The following is a 22,214-nucleotide window of genomic DNA, read 5'->3' on the forward strand; positions in this document are numbered from 1 at the left end:
TAGGTTACATCGGCTAAAAAAAATATTAAATTCCACCAAGCATTTTTTTCTTAAAAAAACAGACTTTTTGTCATCTGGGGATATAGCTCAGTAATAAAGTGTTTAACTACGGATCAAATTACCTTTTCTAGCTCGAATTTTCTCACCATTTTATTTATTTATTTTTCCTCTTATTAATGAGTTTAATCCATAATAAAAGTAGATGAAGCATTTACAATTGCCGCAAATCATTTCTCGAATTGTATATTTTAAAACTAAGCAATAATAATAAGTGGCATTTCCAGGTATTCTCTGTCAAACCCAACTATTAGCTGATGTGGAATGTTACACGAACACTGGGAGAATGAGATGAACGACGTCATTATTATTATTATTATTATTATTATTATTATTATTATTATTATTATTATTATTATTATTATTGTTGTTGTTGTTGTTATTTATTTATTTTTTTATTAATTTTTTTGCAATCAGTCATACTGGATTTATTTTATGATAATACGTAGTAGTCTGCATGAATAAAAATGGCATGTTTAAGCGTATTGTCCGAGCAAGTTTGTTATAAAACCATATAACAATGATATACAAATCGGCTTTTAAGGATGCATCGGGTCGAAAATTACGAAATGATCTTGACTGACATCGATGTTCGTAGTTGTAATAATGTTAATCTAGCGTTGTTTTTTTCATACGCATTTATTTTCTCTTCTATCTCTATCTTTATCCGTCGTGCTTATCTTTTTTCTTTTCTCTCTTTTGCCATCACCTGACAGAGGATTGGCAGTTTTAAATATGACTTCGTTTGCAACGGTCTCTCCTCATCTTGGCCGATTTGCAGTTGGTTTATATTTGTTTGAGGAGCTGAAATGAAACAATCCATTAAATACAGGGTATATTTCATATAATGATACCCATTTTTAACTCGCTTATCACAAGCGTTGATATTTCAGTTGAGGTTCTCAGCTCAGATAATTTATTCTTTGTAAAAGAATTTAAAGCACCGAAAATAAGACTAAAAATTTTAAACCTACTGACAGAAATTAATTCTTGGTTTAAAAAGTCAACCTTTTTCTGTAAGTCTCAACTAGCCAAGGACGTGCACATTCGTAACGTGTATTCCATATCCTTTCCATGAGAAGAAAAACTATCTGATACTCCTCGATATTAATTTCCTTTCAAACAATTAATAATATAAGTATACTCTATGCCCTCATATATTTATTACTACATGCAATATAAGATAGCAGAATCATCCAACGTTGTCAGGGATACAATGATGATCAACGAATTTTTAACACTCACATATTTGCATCGAACTCGGAGAAATCGCATATTATAAATCAGATGTATGACCTGCCTTCTCTAGTTGGGAACTCATTTCGGTGCACAAAGAACAAACTTTACATGACTCCCCGCAGTTATTAGTCCACAATATATTAAAGTCTACATTACACTGTAAAGAATCAACTGTTACTATAAAAATTACTATAATAGCCTTAATTAAAATTTAAAATCCAAAAGGCAAGCATGTTTAATATTATGGTGTTAAATGAAAATAAACGACAGGAACACAGGCATTTTAGGAACGAAACATGTATTCATCTATATTACAGCCAAATTGAGTTCAGTAATACCATTACTCAACTCACTGTGCCTGTAATATAGATTAGTAGTAGTATTAGTAATACCATTACTCAACGGAGGGGCGTTTGTACACGACATGCGTGGTCGAGAGCCAATCTCAAACTGTCAGGCACCGGTACTCGATACCGGAAGTGACGTCACTAGAGGAAGTGAAACTATGAGATAGTCTATTACTCCCATAGAGGGGCGTCTCCAACACCCCCTTCCAAGCTTTCTTCTAAGGTTTACCATCAATGGGTCGGTAACCTTTCTCTTACGGAACGACCGCCTTAGTTCAAGTGTTCGTTGAGGAGGTTCAAGATTAAAAGTTTCGAAGACAGTGTCTATCGGCTCATTTTCCAATTGTATACTGTCGCTGGTTTCAACTGATCGACATCTTCTTAGTTGGATCTGGTCACGTTTGTGGGTATATGCTGGCCCTTAGATGATATATACCATGTAACCGACTCTCTTCTTAATTGTACCCATCTCCAAGAATGATATATTGTTTTTATAACTTTTTGAAAAACACTCTTTCACCTTGTATGAAACATTTACTGGGTTCATAAGTGCTCACTAGTGGCCTTGACTGTTTTGTTAAGAGCTTGTCAAAACGGATTTCACTTTCCGCACAAACATCGTTTTTGCAGGTGATACTGCTGTTGGTGTGTTCGAGTTGGGTGTAATCCTATACACGTGTAGAAATTGTTGAAGTGTTTCATCTGTTGGGGTCCCTTGAGCCTTCTTAGGTTATTTGGCTTGGATAATTCTTTTGGCCAGGGTTTTTTAGCTTCCAGCTTTGCAGTTTGAGTTTTTTGCCTCCTTTTGCAAATTCCGTTGAAGCTTTCTTTTTCGATTTCTCTGCTACTGAAAATGGGATGTTTCGTTTCTTCTTGAAAACGGGCATATTTTTTTTTCTTTTAGTAAGAATCTTGCAATAGCCTTTGCACATTTTCTAGGTCCTGGTAGGAATATATCGGGAAATTCCTGTTTTTACTCGTCCTTCAGTTGTAGCGCTTCCATAGACGAGTCTTCTACCCTATTACAGAATGTATTCAGAAGTTGGTCCCAGAATTCGAATCGCTCCATCCAATCAGTAGCGAATAGGTTTTCAGTTATTCTATGAACATACACTTTCATTTTTTTTTAGTAACACCATTTAAGGTCATCGGGAGTGTGAGCTCTCCCTCAAATTCCACTTTATCGCCCGTTACAGCTCGATCTGATTTGTACGTCTTCTGCATGGTTTGTTTCCTTAGCCTTTTTTTGACGTCTTAAGGGAAGTGATGGGCAGGGGTGATTCAGAATCCAATTGTACATGCACAGCTTCATTTGTGATGTAAACTGTGACATATTTGCGCCGGTTCTTATCCGACTCCAAGTCGAATTTAGTCTGTCGGATGATGTTCTTTACCTTGTTCTTTCTGCACTGGGTCGCGTTGTGGCGCTTCCTGCAACATTTGTTGCAATACTTATGTTCGTAAACACATGTACTCGACCAATGTTTCCCGCCGCAGCAATAGCACGGGCTTGTAGGGGATCCGGGTCTTGTGACTGGGTGGTACTTATTAGGTGTAGCCTGAGTTTTCTTACTTCCAGTTTTGCTATTTAGGGGTGAGTATTTTTCCGTTCTTAATGTCATCCTTCTAATGACTGTTGCGCCTGACTCCTCGACATTCCTCGAGTTGTTCCTTACGAAGACTGCCCATTGACAATCCGCGGCCAACTTCTGGAGGATGAGGCACTGTTCCCTCTCAAGTCTAGACAGAACACGTTGTCTAATCTCAACATGTTTTATGAGACTAGACCCTGCGCAAACGTTAAACACTTGAAGTCATCTGCCGATAAGTCAGATAGACGGAAATCACCGCAGTGTTTATTTATCACGAACGCCGAGGTTAGGTAATCGTCGTCGTCGCTTTTTTGCAGATTCAAGCACGTCAATCTTCTATGAAAATGCGTAGAATTCGGGCTTAACAGTTCGGATAAAAGTTTGACTGTTCGGAAAAGTCCGATTCACTCGTCTTTCTCTGGGAGAATATAATCTACAAACTGTTCTTTGGTCTGTAATTCCCTCAAAAGAAGGAGACTATCTTTGTGTTGCCCAACTCTTTACAATCCACGGTGAACAGATCCTCATATCTCCGACAGAATGCGCCAATCATTCCATCCAACTCCGGTAGGTAGTTGAACGTTTTTATAACGTTCCATATTGTACTTTGTGAAAAAGCAAAACGGTTGTCCCTGTATTCCGTTCTATCGAATATTTTTAACAATAGCTCTTCTTGTCTCTTTTGTTGAAGCAGCATTCTCTCCCCCAACACTTGTTGCCTTTCTTGAAATTGTAACTGGAGTTGTTTATCACGTTCTTTTAGATTTTTCTCAGCCTTTTGCTGTTGGTTCATCTGGGCCTTTACTAGCTGTATTTATACTGTTTCAACGTCCTCTCTCTTTTAATGGCTATTCCAAACGAAAAAAATATTTCCGTTTTTGACTGGAAAAGTGAGATAAAATAATAAAAAAATAAATAAGAAAATGCGTTTATTTGAATGTGTGCGTATAAAGGAGGGGGCAATGTGTCCTTCACTTCTTGGAAAAAAACCTTAGAGATAACACAATATGAGGTGGGCCAAAAACTTACTTAGTTCTTTTACTTGCGAAACAAAACAAGAAACAATGTACTAGGTACACTGCAGTTGCAAAAGAATAAAAATAATTGTGGAAGTATCTGGAAGTTAACCGAAATTGCTGTTTTTTCTGATGTGTGTGTGGGGGGGTCCCCACGCGGCAGAAAAAAAGAGTGTTTCACATTAGCACCGAGAGATACAAATAGAATATTTCAGAATATTCCACTAAATGAAGAAAAAATCTTTGTTTTAGTTCAAGTAACACGGAAAGGAAAAAAGAAAATTGCTCTCTCGTTAAAAGACTGCATAAATTAGCAGCAAAGAAAAAGTGAAAAAAAAAACGTTTCACTTCCTTTGGAAAATGTTCAAACTTGTGTACGAATAATCAGTGCACATTTACAATAGGATTATTCTCGCGGTGAAAATTGGGTCAACATTTTTTCTCTTTTTCTTTTTTTTCTTGTTTCAATAGGTACTAACTTAATTTTTAAACATTAACAAAATGCGTTTATCCCGGTTCTTCACAATTTAAATATAGAGAAAACAGGTTACTTAAAATTTCGTTGATAACTTTGCCACGTGTTACTTTTCTCTTCTTTTCATTTTTTTTGTTATTAGGATTTCTTTTTAGCCCGTAATTGCCAACGGACTTCTTAGCTTGTAAATACTTCGATCTTTTGAAGTCATTAGAATTTTTGAGGAGTTAACCCGTGTGAAAGTCGAATCCTCACCGCCAGTTATGGTGTTAAATCGTAATAAATTAAAGGAACACATGATTTTTAGGAACAAAACATGAATTTACATAATTACAGGCAAAGTGAGTTGAGTAATACCATTACTCAACGGTGGGGTGTTTGCGCACGACCTGCCTGTTCGAGATCCAATCTCAGACTGTCACGCACCGGTACGAGATACCGGAAGTGACGTCAATAAATGAGATGAATTGCATTAATCCTATGGAGGGGCGTCTCCAACATTTAATATGTTTTAAACAGGAACATTAATTTCAAACGTGCCCCCAATCATTTACAAGAGCCTAGTAAGGATTTTATATTCGTAGCCATTCAGCTTGTGCGGGGATAATGGTTTGAATTCAAGTTTAAAATTCAAAGGCAAGTATCAGTGTGCAATTTTACTTTAAACAGATACATTCTTTTTACTGCCCAATGCGCATGACAGGCAGACACGTGGACGCTTCACAGGTAGGTCGTTTGTATGCCCGTTTATATTCCCCCCACTGTTTTCGAGCCAATAGGGAACGAACTCACACACATTAATATGACAGCAATTTTGTTTATAGAGATTTGAAGGGCATTTTCCATATTGTAATACGTCGAAATCTTTACTCATGACAATAAATTGCACACATATGCTGAACATTAACTGTTGTATAAAACTGCAAACTTGACAAATGATATATTAACGCATTATTAACTGTTACAATCACTACTAAGGCTACTATTTTGAAATATAAAAAAACGAAATAAATAAAAGGTCTACATGCATGGCTCTATATAATTCCACATAATTTGGAAAACGCCGTAATTTTATTGCGAGCCAAATAAAATTAGTATTCATTAATAAACTCAGACATTCAGCAGAAGGGACGATAGAGCAAAAAGCGTTCTTTGGACGCCAGGTTTTCTGCAACAAAAAAAATATTATCTACAAAAACAGTTGTCACACACAAGGAAAATTATTAAAGGATGTTTAACATTTCTTCGTAATCTGGCAAAATAAGTCATATATTGACGCGATGATTTTTATTTGGTCGAGAAACAACGCGGTATTAAAGAGTAAGATTCGTTTTAATTGATATGCATAAAGTCACAGACAGTGTCACGCAAAAGTATTGGGTAGATTACATTTTTTCTTCATAACATTTATTAGGGTTCAAGATTTTACCTAAAATTTGTCAGTATATTCCTATTACTATTCTAAATTATATTTAGAGCAGTAATTACAAAATGAAAGTTTAGAAAGTTTACATTTAAGGAAAAATATGAATTAACTAACGCAAAAGTATTGGATACACTTAAAAAAATCTTTTTCTAAAATAAATTTTAATGATTTTTGGTTAACGTGTTGCAATAATGCGAACGAGTTATGACTGACCAATCAGGGACCTTTATATTAAAATAATGTTATAAAATTCTTTCAGTTTTGGCTCACTCCTTCAAATTCAACCAGTTCATTTAGAAAAATTCCTAAGTTTAAAGAGTTGTCAATAGGCATTAGTCAAGAAATTATTGATAAGCACAAAGAAGGAAAAGGGCATCGAATAATATCAAGGCAACTTAATCTACCATTTAGTACAGTTGGAAACGTTATTAGAAAGTTTAAAAAACCCTGGTGAAGTTGTTGCAAATGTTCTAAGGTGTGGTTGGCCAAGGAAATTAAACGAAAAACAATCAAGGCGATAAGCAGACAGATACAAAAAGTTTGTCTTACTCGTGGCGAAATTCAAACCGATCTCAGAGAAACTGGGATTAATGTAAGCAAGGATACAATCAGTAGAGTCCTAAATCGTGCAGGTTTTGTATCAAGATGCCCAAGAAAACTTTCATTATTGAAGCTTAAACATGTCAGATCACATTTGAATTATGTTAAAACATAAAGGGAACAATCCTCAAAATTTTGAATCAAGGTAATCTGATCAGACGAAACGAAAATCAAAATCTTTGGAAGAAACGCAGCAACACATGTATGGGGTAAAAATAGCACCGCCTATTACAAAAAGAATTCCATTCCTGTGGTAAAGTTTGACGGTTGTTCGATTATAGTATGCGATGATTTTCATACAAAGGTACTGGTGAACTAGACATCATAAATGGTAGAATATATGGATGTATATACAGGGATATTTTGTAGAAAAACCTGCAGGAATCTGCTGATATGTTGCGACATAATAACAATTTCGTGTTTCCGCAGGACAATGACCCCAAGCATACTGCCAAACTAATCAAAGAATGGCTTAGTAATAACGGAATTGGCGTTCTTATTTGGCTCAGTCAGTCTCTAGATCTCAACCTAATTTAAAATTTGTGGAAAATATTAAAGATTAATGTTCACAAGAGAAGTCCACAAAGTATTCAACAACTAGAACAGTTCTGCAAAGAAGAATGGCGCAGAATACCTGCATCTCTTTGCAAAAAAACAAGTTTGCAATAATATTAGCGATTGGAAGCTGCTGAGTGCAATAAAGTCCATGCAATCAAATAGTAAATCAACGTATTCAATACTTTGCGTTGGTTCGTTTATATTTTTCTTTAATATAAACTTTCTAGACTTTAATTTTGTAATTACTACACAAATATATGTTATAATAGAAATACAAATATACTGGCCAAATTTTAGGTAAAATCCTGAATTCTAATAAAATTTATGAAGAAAAATGTAATATATCCAATACTTTTGCGTGGTACTGTACATGCAGTTATCAATATAAATAAACGAGTAAGGCAGTTACTGTCAATTTTTCTAGTTTTTGTAAACACCAATATATTTTCAATTATTAATCTTCTACTCAAACATTATTGTAAATCACTTATTGTACTGGAGTAATCGACCACACCACATGCTTATATTTTATACGAAGCCGAAAGGGGCGAAACTACGTGTTCATATTTATTGTAACACGTTTACGAAAATTTAAACTTAATAAAATGTATAATTCTAATAACGCATACCCTGATATTAAAGGGTTTCGAAATTAGAAAGTCAATCATGAATGAATTTAGATAAAGGAATGCGAAAAAGGCGAAATTTCATTAGTTGTGTTTATGAAAAATTCGAGTATAGCAAAATATTCTCTGTTGAAAACTCAGTTTATTACCGTTTACAATATCCGTTTTACTGCTCTGTTAAAACAGTTCTGCTTTGACTGATTGACCCGGCCACCAATCTATATATTAAATAAAATGATAGACTCTCAATAATTTTTCTAAATACTTGTCATGCGCAGATGAGGTCCTCGCGAGTTAAGATAATTTGACTAAAAATCGAATGAAAATATAAAGCCGATCTAAAGAAAAGTTCAAAAAAAACAGAGCAGACAACATAAGTAAATGCAAGACAATCTAATTAGGATTAAATGAGATTAACTGCTTTGGAGATGTTGAATTGCGATTAAAGTGTTTTCTGTCGAAGATGTAGTCAATTGCAGATGTTCTTTATAGTTAAATGACAATTTATCTGCGAATGGCTGAGTCGATTATCTACATCATGTATGTTAGGTATGTAAACAACTTTGGTATGGGTTTTCTATGAAGTGCATTATAGTAAAGGAAGAAAGTTTACCCAACACTGAGAAACCAGACATTGTATTAGGTTGGTGTAAAAACAATGCCGTTCTTTATATATATATATATATATATATATATATATATATATATATATATATATATATATACATACATATATATATATATATATATATATATATATATATATATTCAGACACTCTGATGTGTCTTGGACGACGAAACATGTGTCAGTGGGGAATTACATTTAAAAATAATATATATATATATATATATATATATACATATATATATACACACATGCACACACACACACCATACCCCCACACACATATATATATATATATATATATATATATATATATATATATATATATATATATATATATATATATATATAGGTAAAAAATGAATTTATATTTGATCCAACCTAATAATTAATGCATTCTCGGTAAATGAGTTATTGGTATTTACAGTTTACTAATGCATTCCGTCGATATTACGTTTAGTACTTACTCATTAAATATAAACCTTGTATACATCTATTATAATAAATTCTTATTCCTGGTCGTCTGTTTGTTTGTTTGTTTTTTATGCACATTTTATTAATATATACAAAAGTACAGTTTAACAAATTAATCTTCGTAATAAAAAGTAAAGTTTACATGATTTTGTTTCCGAATGATTTCTGTATATCATATTTCTTAAAAGGAAATCTATATTACATAACATCTAGTTTAATATTTACCTCCATGTAATCTACCGTTTATTGCTGTAGTATACTTTTTATTATTCTATTTAAGTAGATTATTTAAAGTTGATTAATTTAATTTATTAATTACATATATTTAATTTCATAAAATTTTCAATTATTATAAGTGAAAGTCAGCTAGTGCAATGTCAATAATAATCAATAAATTTAATAGTTAATTTCATGTTTCTAGAATTAATATGACCATCAAAATTAATTTACAGACATTTGTAATAAGCCAAAGATCGAAAAAATAGGATAATACGAGGAAAGATATATGAATGGTAAGTCACGAGCTACATTTTAATCGACGATAAACATGTTTGCTTATAAGTTTAATTATTTTGAGTTTTGCAATGGTGTTTTATATTTTAGAAAAGTTATTTTTTTTATTTTTATAAATTACTTTATTTCAGTATTGAGAGTTATTTTCTAGGTAATAAATTTTCTTCAGTACGTGATGTTTAAAAAGAGATCGGTCAACAGGAAAACACCATTACTTTTTTATTTAATTGTTTATATGAATCACATGATAGTTGTTTATTTGAGTAAGTATGCAAAATGCAGACCGAGCGGAAATGATACCGCCATTACTTAGAAAGCTATTTAACTTGGTCAGCAATATGGCGTTTGTAACAATTATGTACTCTTCCCTATTGCTTACAAACAAGCAGTATTTGTGGAAATTCCACAGTGGCATATTTCATATGTAATATATTCCTGTGGACATTCAGCATGAATGGACACACATTGATATTTTTTTTAGAATTGTGTTAAAACTGTAAAATTTATATCTAAGTTGGGCCCGTGTCAATTAGACGAAATTATATTTTCGATACTCACAATCTTGTTCCCAACATATACATGTTTGAATAAAAGATGATAAGGTTTGACCTGATATGTTTAATTTAGATAATAAACAGTACTTGAAATAATTTACAAACTTTCTTTATATAAAATGTTGCTGATGAAAGAAGTTCCTCATCTCTGGCCTTAGATAGAATTATTCTGAAAAGAGATTTACACTCTTACACTGTTTATAAACTTTGCTTTGGAGAAGGCCACATAAAGTTGTCCGTGAGCAAAGAAAGGTTTTCCTAGGTGGATCACACTTTATCAAAAGTCTGTCCTTGAGCTTTATTAATGGTAATTAAATATGATATGCGTTCAGGAAATTGAGTCCTGTGAAAAGCAAATGAAATATTTGTGTCACTGGTATTAAGTTCAATTCTTGGAATTAAAACCTGTCTCTAAGCATAAACTCCACTTTATATTGACGCTAAAATACTGTGGTTATGAAGCCCCAATAGTCTTAAATGCGTTCGATTGCATAGTCCTTGCGTTATTGACAGGTTTTGAGACAGCATAATAATAGATCTACCTAAAGGTTGAGACCATAACGAGGCATTCGTGAAGGCGTAAGTGATTCCAATAATCAATATCATTCCATGGCATTCATTGCATATCCATGGATTATTAACGCTTCATTACTTGTGATGATTCTCTCCCACCTGAAAATATTTGCTTGGTCCGAATGAGGAGTAATATTGAAGATATATTCTCAGTCAAAAGAATATTGCATTGGAAGATAATGTGAACCGGTTTTTCAATTTTTCAATAATGTTGCTGCAATACTTGTTCAAGCAGAAGTCTTCTTGAGCCATCAGGCAATCATGAATCATATTTTATGAAAAAAAGTTTGGCCAGAACCGCCAAGTGCATCTAGGTAAAACAGCCTTTGGTCAGATTCTAATCATCTATCTACTGCAATGTTTGCGTTAATGATAATCTTAGATACATGCCTTTGCTCAGTTTTTGGTATTCAGGATATACTTCTTGAGTTTCTTGCAGTTGTTCTATATCAGGATCCTCATCAGCTTTTTCTTGCAAATAAGGATCGCACAATTTCTGCTGTTTTCCTTCAACATTATGATTATATGATGCAATGCGATATATTCTGCGGTAATATTTGTGTACAATGGTCGTCTATCATAAAGTGCTTGCCATCATTACACAATTGTAATGCCTTTTGTAGTGTATTTAATATATTATATCATTGCAAACATGTCCAGAAATTTCGTGGCAAAATCTACCAAAATCTCCATTATTTCTACGTCTGTAAAGTAGGAATTTCAAAAATAAAAAAATGATTACATATTACGTTAAAGTCAATCTGTTTCAATAATTAGATATATATCATTGCTGTTTGTGAGTAATTAAAGTATATATATTTATATTTTAGGATTATTACTTTTTAAAGTTGTTAATTAAATTTTATATTTAATAGTATTTATTATTATGTAATTTTTAAAAACGTAATATATTATATTTAAAGGTTTATTGCTAGTGTATAAACAAAAAAAAATGTATCTGTTGCAAATCGCAGGACATTCGGCTAGAATATATATATATATATATATATATATATATATATACATGTACATATATGCATATATATGCACATACATACATACATACATATATATATATATATATATATATATATATATATATATAAATATATATATGCATAGATATGTAGTATCAGTAGGTATTTAAAAATTATTATTGTAATAAATGTGTCAGCATCTTTAGGTTAATATTGCTGAGCACTTTAAAGTTTAAACGTAAATCGGTCACTTAAGCTCGCATGCGAAGATTATTAGGATACAACCATTAGCAAACTCTGGAGGGACGTCACAACATGTAATAATCAATGTTTAAATTTCAACTGTATTTTTCGGGGTTAATATTGACCATGTGGTTTGATCTTTGCTAATAGTGACAGAGATGGCTTCGTGATCGGGGTCGAATATCCCGATCGGCTGTAATAGGGTCTTCCTGCACTGATGTTTACCAAAAAGATGAAACACTAATAGTGTCTTCCTGCACTGATGCTTACCGAAAAGATTAAACACTAGTATCAGTAGGTATTAAAAACTATTATTATAGTAATTATTCCAGCCCCTTTAAGAACTCGGTTGATATTGCTTAGCATTTAAAGTTAAATTGTAAGTCGGTCACTTAAGCTCGCATGCGCAGATAAATTTCTAAGTTTTAGGATAAATCTTGATAAAAATAGTTGATGACCCACATATAAGGGTTTATGTTCTCTCTGTTCTCTCTGCCGCAGAAGCATCTGTTAATTCTGAATGAACTTCTCGACATTTAATACATTTAATAAATGTAAAAATTTCACCTTGATTTCTCGCAGTTTACTTTGGCCATGTATGTGGTCTCTCCCTTGCTAATAGAGAGAGAGATGGCTTTGTGGCTGAATTCGAATCCCTAGACCGGTTGTAATTATGCCTCCATGCACTGATTATACCCGAAAAAATGAAATACTAATATATATATATATATATATATATATATATATATATATATATATATATATATATATATATATAAATAAATATATATATATATATATATATATATATATATATATATATATATATATATATATATATATAGGTATTATTTAAAATATTTATGTAATACTACTGCACCGGGACACGCGTTACTGTGGTTCGGTTTGTTGAAATGTTCTTATGTTTATGTTCTCAATACTTGTGGATACGCAGCATTTGTTCAGATATAGAGGTTGTATGATATTTTGCCTGTGGCACACGTTACTTGTTCATGTGAGAAGCAATCAGGGTGAAGATGTAAATCGCACAAATTTAAAAATTGCCCCTCGGTGTGGTTGAGGGGTCTGCAAATGACAAGCGAATTGGTAAGTGCAATATCTTTAACTAAAATGGTGTATCTGTTGAAATCATCTAATTCACGTCCAGTTTCCGTTCTTCCTGAGGTTGGTAGAGGGAAAACTATGAGGGTATAATGTTATTATATACATGTATGTGTGCACGCACTAGAAAATCTTGTAAAGTAAAAAATGGAGTCATTTTCTTTTTGTATAAAATTACGGTGTTTTATCAAAAATATAGCTGATAGAAAAATTGAAAAGAAAACTGTTTAAGGAATAAACCGACAAAGTCAGTGGGAGACCTACGATAATTCAGAAGGAATAAAGAAAGAAGAAAAAATGTAAAAATGTGGTAGTTTTTAAAAAAACAAATAATTTTGTAAACTGTCGTTTTAATTCAAAGAAAATATATAGCATTAAACTATAATTAATTATAATATTTTAAATCATTTCTGTGCCTCTTCTATTGTAGCGAAATTCGAACATTTTTATATTGATTTTCAAATGACACTAAGCGTATCTACTAAATTGACATGTCGCAAAAATGAAAAAATCCAAGACCTTCGAAAAATGATGAGGTAGAAAGTAAGTATTAAATAAAATAGTTTTCGAATAAATAAGAGGTGTTAGCTATTTCTCTTCTGTTTAATTGCCCCTTGACAATGCAAACATAGCCGAAATCATTCTTTCACGCAATCATGGAAGACCGAAATAATTGTGACAGGACAATTAGGTAGATAGCATTGTTTATTGTTAAAATTGACAAAAATGTAAGTAGTTATCATGTTCTTTTAATTAAATACAAGGATATCGGCTGGCTGAATTCACTACAATAATGAGGAAACACACTTTTTATCAGATGACCTGTAAAATGGGCACCCCATATACATTTTTTTAAATACCCATGCCGAATTTGACCCAGATTCTTTGAATTTTTTGTCAGTTATGGTTCGCGATTGACCGGCAGAAACTGGATTCAACGGAGCAAATAAGCAGATGCAGACGAATTGAAAGCCAAACAACCCGGAAAAAATGAATAACAATGACAAAAACTTAATCTAAACTAACTGAATATATATATATATATATATATATATATATATATATATATATATATATATATATATATATTACCTAGGAACAGTTGCATTTTGTATTGTTTATTTATTTTTATTATAGTTTTTTTTAATATTTACCAACAAAAGATGGGTTTCTCCAAAAAATGTGATTTTTTGCCGTAAATTGTGATATGTTTTTGAAAGAAATCTTACATTTTTTTTATTCACCAGCCAAAACCAAACACTACGTCCTCTTCACAACCAGTGGTATATGTTGATGGTGAAGATTTGAAAACAGTATCTTCTTTACATACCTCGGTTCTATAGTGTCTGATGATGCTAAATTTGAAAAGGACATCCAATGTAGAATTAATAAAGCTAGTGAGGTATTTGGTAGGTTTCGACACAGACTCTGGAACAGTCACGATGTGTCTCTAAAAGTAAAGGTGGCAGTCTACAAATCTGTTGTTCTGCCTATTCTTCTGTATGGTGCCGAAACGTGGACCTTGTACCGCAAGAATATAAATCAGCTTGACTCCTTCCATATGAGATGCCTGCGTTTTATTTGGAATGTTGAATGGCAGGATTGTGTTCCGAATAGTGAATTACTGGAGAGATGTGAAATCACTGGTATTGAATCATTTTTGATCAGGATACAAATGCGGTGGTCGGGTCATCTTGTAAGAATGGATGACTCAAGAGTTCCTAAGCAACTTTTTTATGGGCAACTGACAAATTCTTGCCGTCCAATAGGACGTCCCCTGCTTCCTTACAAAGATAAACTAAAATACAACCTGAAACGTTGTGGAATTTCTCTGTGTTCCTGGGAGAGTGCAGCAGGGGATCGCAGAAAATGGAGGAAGATGGGTTTCCTGGAGACCAAAGAAGTTAAACATAACCGCCTTCATCATAGGGACGCCCTTCGTGCGAATATGAAGGCAAAACACAAGAAACATCCACCTAAATATATGTATGCCATTGTGGTTTCAGAGCATGCAGCAAAGCAGGGTTATCTGTTCACTCGAGAAGGCATCTTTGACCGACGGCCATATGAAAGCTCACTATCTGCGGAGGATTGTGCCGGACGTCTACAGGATTGTAACTACGCATGTGGTGTCACAGAGCTTGGGAGCTGCTGAAGATTGCAAACTGAACCCTTATTTATCGTCTTCGATGAGAGAATCCATCATATACAAATATATATTTATATATATATATATATATATATATATATATATATATATATATATAGAGAGAGAGAGAGAGAGAGAGAGAGATAGGGAGAGAGAAAGAGAGAGATGGAGAGAGAAAGAGAGAGATAGAGGACATAAAATCAAATGATGACTAAAATTGAAATAGCCAATGAAACTTCTATGTGTAGTAATTCGACCGTTTGTTTAACAAAAATATATTTACATATAGTATCATTTTTCAATGTACCGCTCTGACGAATTTAATTTTATCGAAAACAACAATATTAAGAAAATCGAACGTGTATAGGTGTGTCTGTTTTCCTAGCATTTATCACGTTTCAAAATAGTAGTCAAACGTTCAAGACGGATGATGAACATGTTTGTTTTATTGTTGAAGAAGTGTATAATATTAAATATATTCCAAGTCTATTGAGAGTGTCGCAAATTTTTGCATTATTATTTTGCGTAGGAATGAAAAGATATTTGTTTAGTAGGGGATATCTGTTCTTTTAACTTCCCGGTTGTTTTATATTATACTATTTGTTAGTGGTTTTCTTTGCGTTAGAAATGAAATATTCTAAAGGCACGCAAAAAAAAAACAATGATCATGCCAGTTTTTATGTTATTATTGTGGTGAAACTCTCAATAGACTTGGTATATATTCGATACAAACAACTTCTTCAACAATACAACAAATATTAAAACCAACTAAGACCTCCCTCAAAACCCTCACATCCAACACCGGCATATACTCTTTCCCTTGTAATGACTGCCACCAAACGTACATAGGTGAAACACAACGTAAATTAGAAATAAGACTTAATGAACATGGAAGAGACATAAAGAATGGAAACTCCTTAAATGCACTTTCCTGCCATTGTGCTGCACGCGATGACTCGTTTGACTATCAAATTCGTTCTAGATAGAGCTAAGAATCAGCACTTATTCAAATACTAGTACCCTCACGCAAAGAAAAAGGTTTCTACAATTTAGCCCCTATTATAGAAAATATAGTAATCAGAGAGCAAAATATGAATACAGATCCTGAGTAATCCGCCAAAGATCCTTAAGCGTCTCTCTTCATATAAAAAACAAAACAAAAAAAGATGAAAAAGTGTATGTGCATGTACATGTGTATATGGATAATGTTTTAATGTGTATATATATGCATAGAATAATCGAACCTTTCCACGCGCACATTTATTGAATCTGTCAGAGGGGGAGGTCTTTAGGATTTTTTTTTTTTTTTTTTTGCTTTTTCACTCGCATATGATCTGTAATCGTTTTCTTTCTACATTTTTCCTACGAAATCCTGATGATATACCAAGAAATAGGGACGAAACGTTGATTACTATTTTATTACTTCTCGGTTTTCCTTCTCAAATAGCATAACGTCAACTATCGCTTGTATTTTTATTTTATTTTTACTCATACACATATGCACTTTTAAGTGTGTATTATAATTATTTATTTGATTTCAAATTATTTTTGTTTTTAAAATCTTTTATCTCTCAATTTTGATTTGTTTCTTTAATCATTGTTTTTTATTACGTAAGATCATAAATCAATTACAAATCAATAACAAATCATAAAATATTTCATTTTAGCTTTTACTTGTTTTTCTCTATAGTTTGAGTGACAACAAATCTCACCGATTTTTCAGCACTCCCATACTCTTTTGATAACCTTTGCCGATGAATTTGTTATCGAAATTGTCGCATACAATTGATTTCAAGTCGGCCGCGACTTTTGATATTCACCGAAATTTATATTATACCTGAAAAAATAAATATACAAGAAATAAATGTTACAATAGTCAATAAAAGTTCAGTTCATGTTTTTTTTGTTTTGAAATAGTTTTTAATGCTCTTTACTTTAAATAATTTCAGAGAACCGAAATTAAAACGAAATGTGAGGCGATAACTACTTAAATGAATTTGTAAATAAACTACACATGCCATAATAAAGTATTCCTCAAGCACAAAATAACGGAAAACATTGAAATATGTCTATAAATATTCATTACGTTGACGGAACTCTCTGAAATTGTTAACACAGAATGCTCAGGTGTCTCTCCCTCAAATTGAGAACGGGACTGTCTATTTAAAAGACGTTGCCATTTTTTTTAACCGGTCCGTGAATTAAAACATTTTTTTTTTTTTTTTTGCAATGCAATTTTCTACCATAAAAGTGACTTTTATTGACTGTGGTAACAGTTATTTCTTGTATATTTATATTATATTATATTATATTATATTATATTATATATATATATATATATATATATATATATATATATATATATATATATATATAACATTTTCTCTTTGCAATGAACCATCATTTTGTTGGTCACTCTTGACTACGAATGGAAAAAAATTGATATAAAAATATATTTTCGTGAAAATTATCTTTACTTCTATCATATTCTGCTTAGGGTAAAATTTTCTTTTTACAATCCCCTCCTTTTCATAACTTATCATAATTTTATCAATCATAGTCCATTGTTTGTAGACTATTTTTAAACCCAGTCAACAACGAGTACTTCTGCTTGTATATATTTGTATATATATATATATATATATATATATATATATATATATTTATACAAATATATACAAGCAGAAGTATATATATATATATATATATATATGCATATGGATTAATATATACTTATAGAACTGCAAGGACAGAGAAAGGAAGTGACATAGGTGTAAATTACGTCTAAACAATCGAAAAGAATGGATCACTTTCGAAAATATCGGTGAAAATATCTGTCGAAAGCTTTAGGCCGACATGCAAACATACATACATACATTTATATATTGGTAGCTCAAATCGATTAAAAAGCTTGTTCTATCCCTGACTACACTTTATGTAAAATTTAAAAGGTTTAGACGAGAAATTGTCTGAGTAATTTGGTAGAGACCGCAGAGGTAATTTTTTTTTTAAACTTTGATCCTTATTATGGCCACATAACATTTATTGTTTTAGGTTCAAATCAAGTTATTAAGTTGGATATATGTCCACGGAACGTATATATAGAATTTCAATTGGTTAAACCCAAATTTGAAGAGGAGTTTGGTAGAGTTCTCAAAAGGTCAAATCTCTTAACTTTGACCCATTGACAGCCAAAGTCTGGCCGGAAACGGATTACAAAGACTTTCCCAAATATCAGGACCCTGTATATGAAATTTCGAGTCTGTAGACTAAAAATTGACAAAGTTATTGCGTAGGGAAAGGCACACAGACAGACACAGAGGCACAGACAGACACAGACAGACAGACATTTTAACTTTTAACAACCAACCAACCAACCAATATATATTCTAAGGTCGAAAGTACGAGAGGAAGAAAAACATGCATGTATACATGTATATATTCTATACATATTATCAACAGAATATACATAATACGCATCATAGTATCAACATTATAGACATACTATCCAAATTTATATAGAACAAAGTAAAATTAAAGTCACTTATGTATACATCAATATTTTGTTTTAATTTTAAAACATTCTCTCAACAATTTGTTTGATTAAAAGAAAAACAAATTGGAATATATGGTAGTGTCTAATATGAATTATATAGAAAGACATACCTGAATGCATTAAACGTTGTTTAAATACATTTATATATTGAAACAAAGCATTGCAGTTTCTTTTAAAAGAATTGCTATGCTATTCATTTCTTTATATTACATTAAACACGTTTTATTGGTGAGAAGTGCATCATCGCCAAAAGAATTCATGTGAAGAATGGATGGGGGTGAGATACACACGCACGCAATTCCGGCAGTGCACCTCCATAAGGACACTCACATTTTATCAAAGATAATGATCACCACTCTAATAAAGTTTACTTACCTGTTGCCCAATAACATAGCCACACACACACAGAATGTTACGAGATAATATAAGGTAGGAGCCGCGCATACCATAATAGACTGGAAAAAGATTATAGCGAACATATGTCGTGATTATTTCCTTAGACATTCCCGGCAGATTGGTGGCATACAGTCGAAATAGAAAAGTTCGTAGTCAATCATCGCAGACAAAGCGTCGACCTATTACTAAATCTGTTGGGTTTTCGATGGTTATGACCACGGTGAAAAAGAGGGTTTCCTCATCGCATTGCCAAATATGAACGCTGAAACCCTCCTTTCTATTCAAAAACAGTATATTTTGCCGGGAACTACGGTCGTGTCAGACTGCTGGAATGCATATAGCAGAGTGGGAGAGTGGGAGGAGAAAGGTTTCACTAATAAACGGTGAACAGCAGTCTTCACTTTTTCGACCCTGATACCAAGGCAATTATGTCGAGCAAATGTGGAAGTAGGCCAAATAACGTCATAACAAATAAACGTGGGACGAACCGGAAGCATCTATACAGTTACATTTTGGAGTTTATGTGGGGAAAGAAATTTCTTTATGACTCTTTTGTCTCCATTTTAAACCATATGTCGGAAAGTTAACCGATTGGTCCAGTTTCTCTCATATTCGCTGTTTCTTCTCACCCCAATTTGATATCGTCTGATGCGACAGTAGAAAAATCAATCGAAATAAAATAATAATAATAATAATAATAATAATAATAATAATAATAATAATAATAATAATAATAATAATAAATTTAATAATAATTATTACAGGTCGAGGTCTGAAATTAATATTAATTTGCTGTTTTGTACTGGGAAAATAGTCTGACTTTTGTTCCTTGTATTGAACAAAGGACGGGATAATGACTGTAGGAGGAGAAAAAATTATAAATATACATTTTTTTGTCTGTATGTAATATAAATGTATATTTTACGGAAGGGTGTGGCTGTACAACCGTTTATTATTATTATTATTATTATTATTATTATTATTATTATTATTATTATTATTATTATTAAATAATAATAATAATAATAATAATAATAATAATAATAATAATAATCATACTAATAATAATAACAAACGATTGTACAGCTCCATCCTGCCGAAAAATATACATTTATACTTATATACAAAAAAAATTATATTTATGTTTTCTATTGAAGAAAAGTTTTATTTACCCAAAGTTATGATACGAAAAGCATAAACTAAATTGCTTAATTGATAATTTTAAAAAAAATATATGTTTAATTTTGAACTATTTTGTTTGACTAAAAAAATGTAAAATAAATAATTAAATAAACACAACTTGTTTTGTTTTTCCAGTAAAAAATATTAATTACAAAAAAGAGAGAGAGAGAGAAGTTGTTACTGTAAGTCGTTGATTCTATTTAATTTATTTTGTTTTTTATCCTGTTTATCTAATTATATTTTCATCTTTCCCTCAGCACATTTTTGAGTAGCGTTTGTTACGCTTTCGTAATCATCGAGGCTCGGCGAACCTCGGCGAGTGACGTCATATAACGAGCAAAGCCGATCGAACGCTTAATTACCTTTTGTTCGAATTAAGCATGAGCACCAATATCGCATTTATATTTCTAGCTGAATTAAGAATGCTGTATACTCTTTATTATAATGTTTTCTTTAGAGAGTAGCAAATGACTTCGTTTGACTTTTCTATGTGATCAGGTATACTTATTATTCTACTATTATGGTGATTGAAATTCATGAATATGTATGTAAAAACATAATTTACATAGTAATATATTCCTTCGGTCTTTTGTTTAAAAATATAATTCTGCAGGTTATAACAAATTATGAATATTTATGGGTGGCCTGTTGAGATCATCGGCTTTCCAGTGTTTTTATGTTGATTTATTTCTATCTTATTTAAAGCGAATAAAACTTAACTTTCATTGAGACAAAACCAATAAGAATCAAAATATGGCATACGCTAACATTCAATTAAATGTTTCAACATATCTGTTCCATGTAAGTGGCAGAAAATAATGTCACCCATCTGATAAATGCAAGGTATAATACTTATATATTTAAAAATATAATAGCAAATGAAAATACGAAGTTAGTATTAATTTTTAAACAGTTGGTCATATATAATGTAGCCAACAATTACGTATATATATATATATATATATATATATATATATATATATATATATATATATATACGTTAAATTATACACTTAAAAAGAATACTCATATATTCGTCCCTGCTGATAAGACTAAAAATCACTATAAACTTGACTATCCTACATATAGAAGACTTTTTTATATAGCGCTTAATAAATCTTATAAAATTATCCCGCGTAGGACTTTAGATTCTATTAATTCTGAGGCTAAACATTTACTTACTTCTATGAACATTTATAACTTTCTGTAATAATTTCTCCGGGTACCCCTAGATTAACCCTCAAGGACATTAACCCTAATTTTCATGACAAACCCTCCATCAAATAGATCTGCCCATCAAGCTCTGACTTCGGTTCTATAAGCAAAAACATCCTAGAAAGAATCATCCCCTCTATTAAAGAAAAAAATATTAATTTCAGACCTCAACCTGTAAGTCTTCTACTCCATGCTCTAAGTCATGTCGCCTCTGCACAACCGAAGCTATAACTATAATTACTCTCCTTTAAAATAGTAATATAATAAACTTTAAAAACGAACTGATATCCTACTGCAAATATAAGTCCAAATTTAAATATGGTAAATAAGAAATGACATAGCTATTAATTTAACTTTTTAGGTATATATATTTTTCTATGACATTATACTTTTTTCTACATACTTTCTTAGAATTTTATTACTCTCTAATTTTCATTGCAATTTTTTTTATTTCTTCTTTTTTGACCAGTTTTACATCTTCAATCTCAGTTTTAGTGTTTAAGTATCCCTATCGATCAAATGCATCCATCTACCTACACATTTATTTTCTTCATGTTTAATTATATTTTACTTTGTGCATTTACTTATATACTTATTTGCCTTATTCCGGAATTTGTAGATACGCCCATCCCCTCCCCTTTTATTGTTTAACTGTTTATTTATTTTCTCATCTATTTACTTATATGTATATATATATAT

This window comes from Euprymna scolopes, chromosome 24, assembly GCF_053919585.1.
Source record: "Euprymna scolopes isolate OS-2025 chromosome 24, ASM5391958v1, whole genome shotgun sequence".
Taxonomy (NCBI): domain Eukaryota; kingdom Metazoa; phylum Mollusca; class Cephalopoda; order Sepiida; family Sepiolidae; genus Euprymna; species Euprymna scolopes.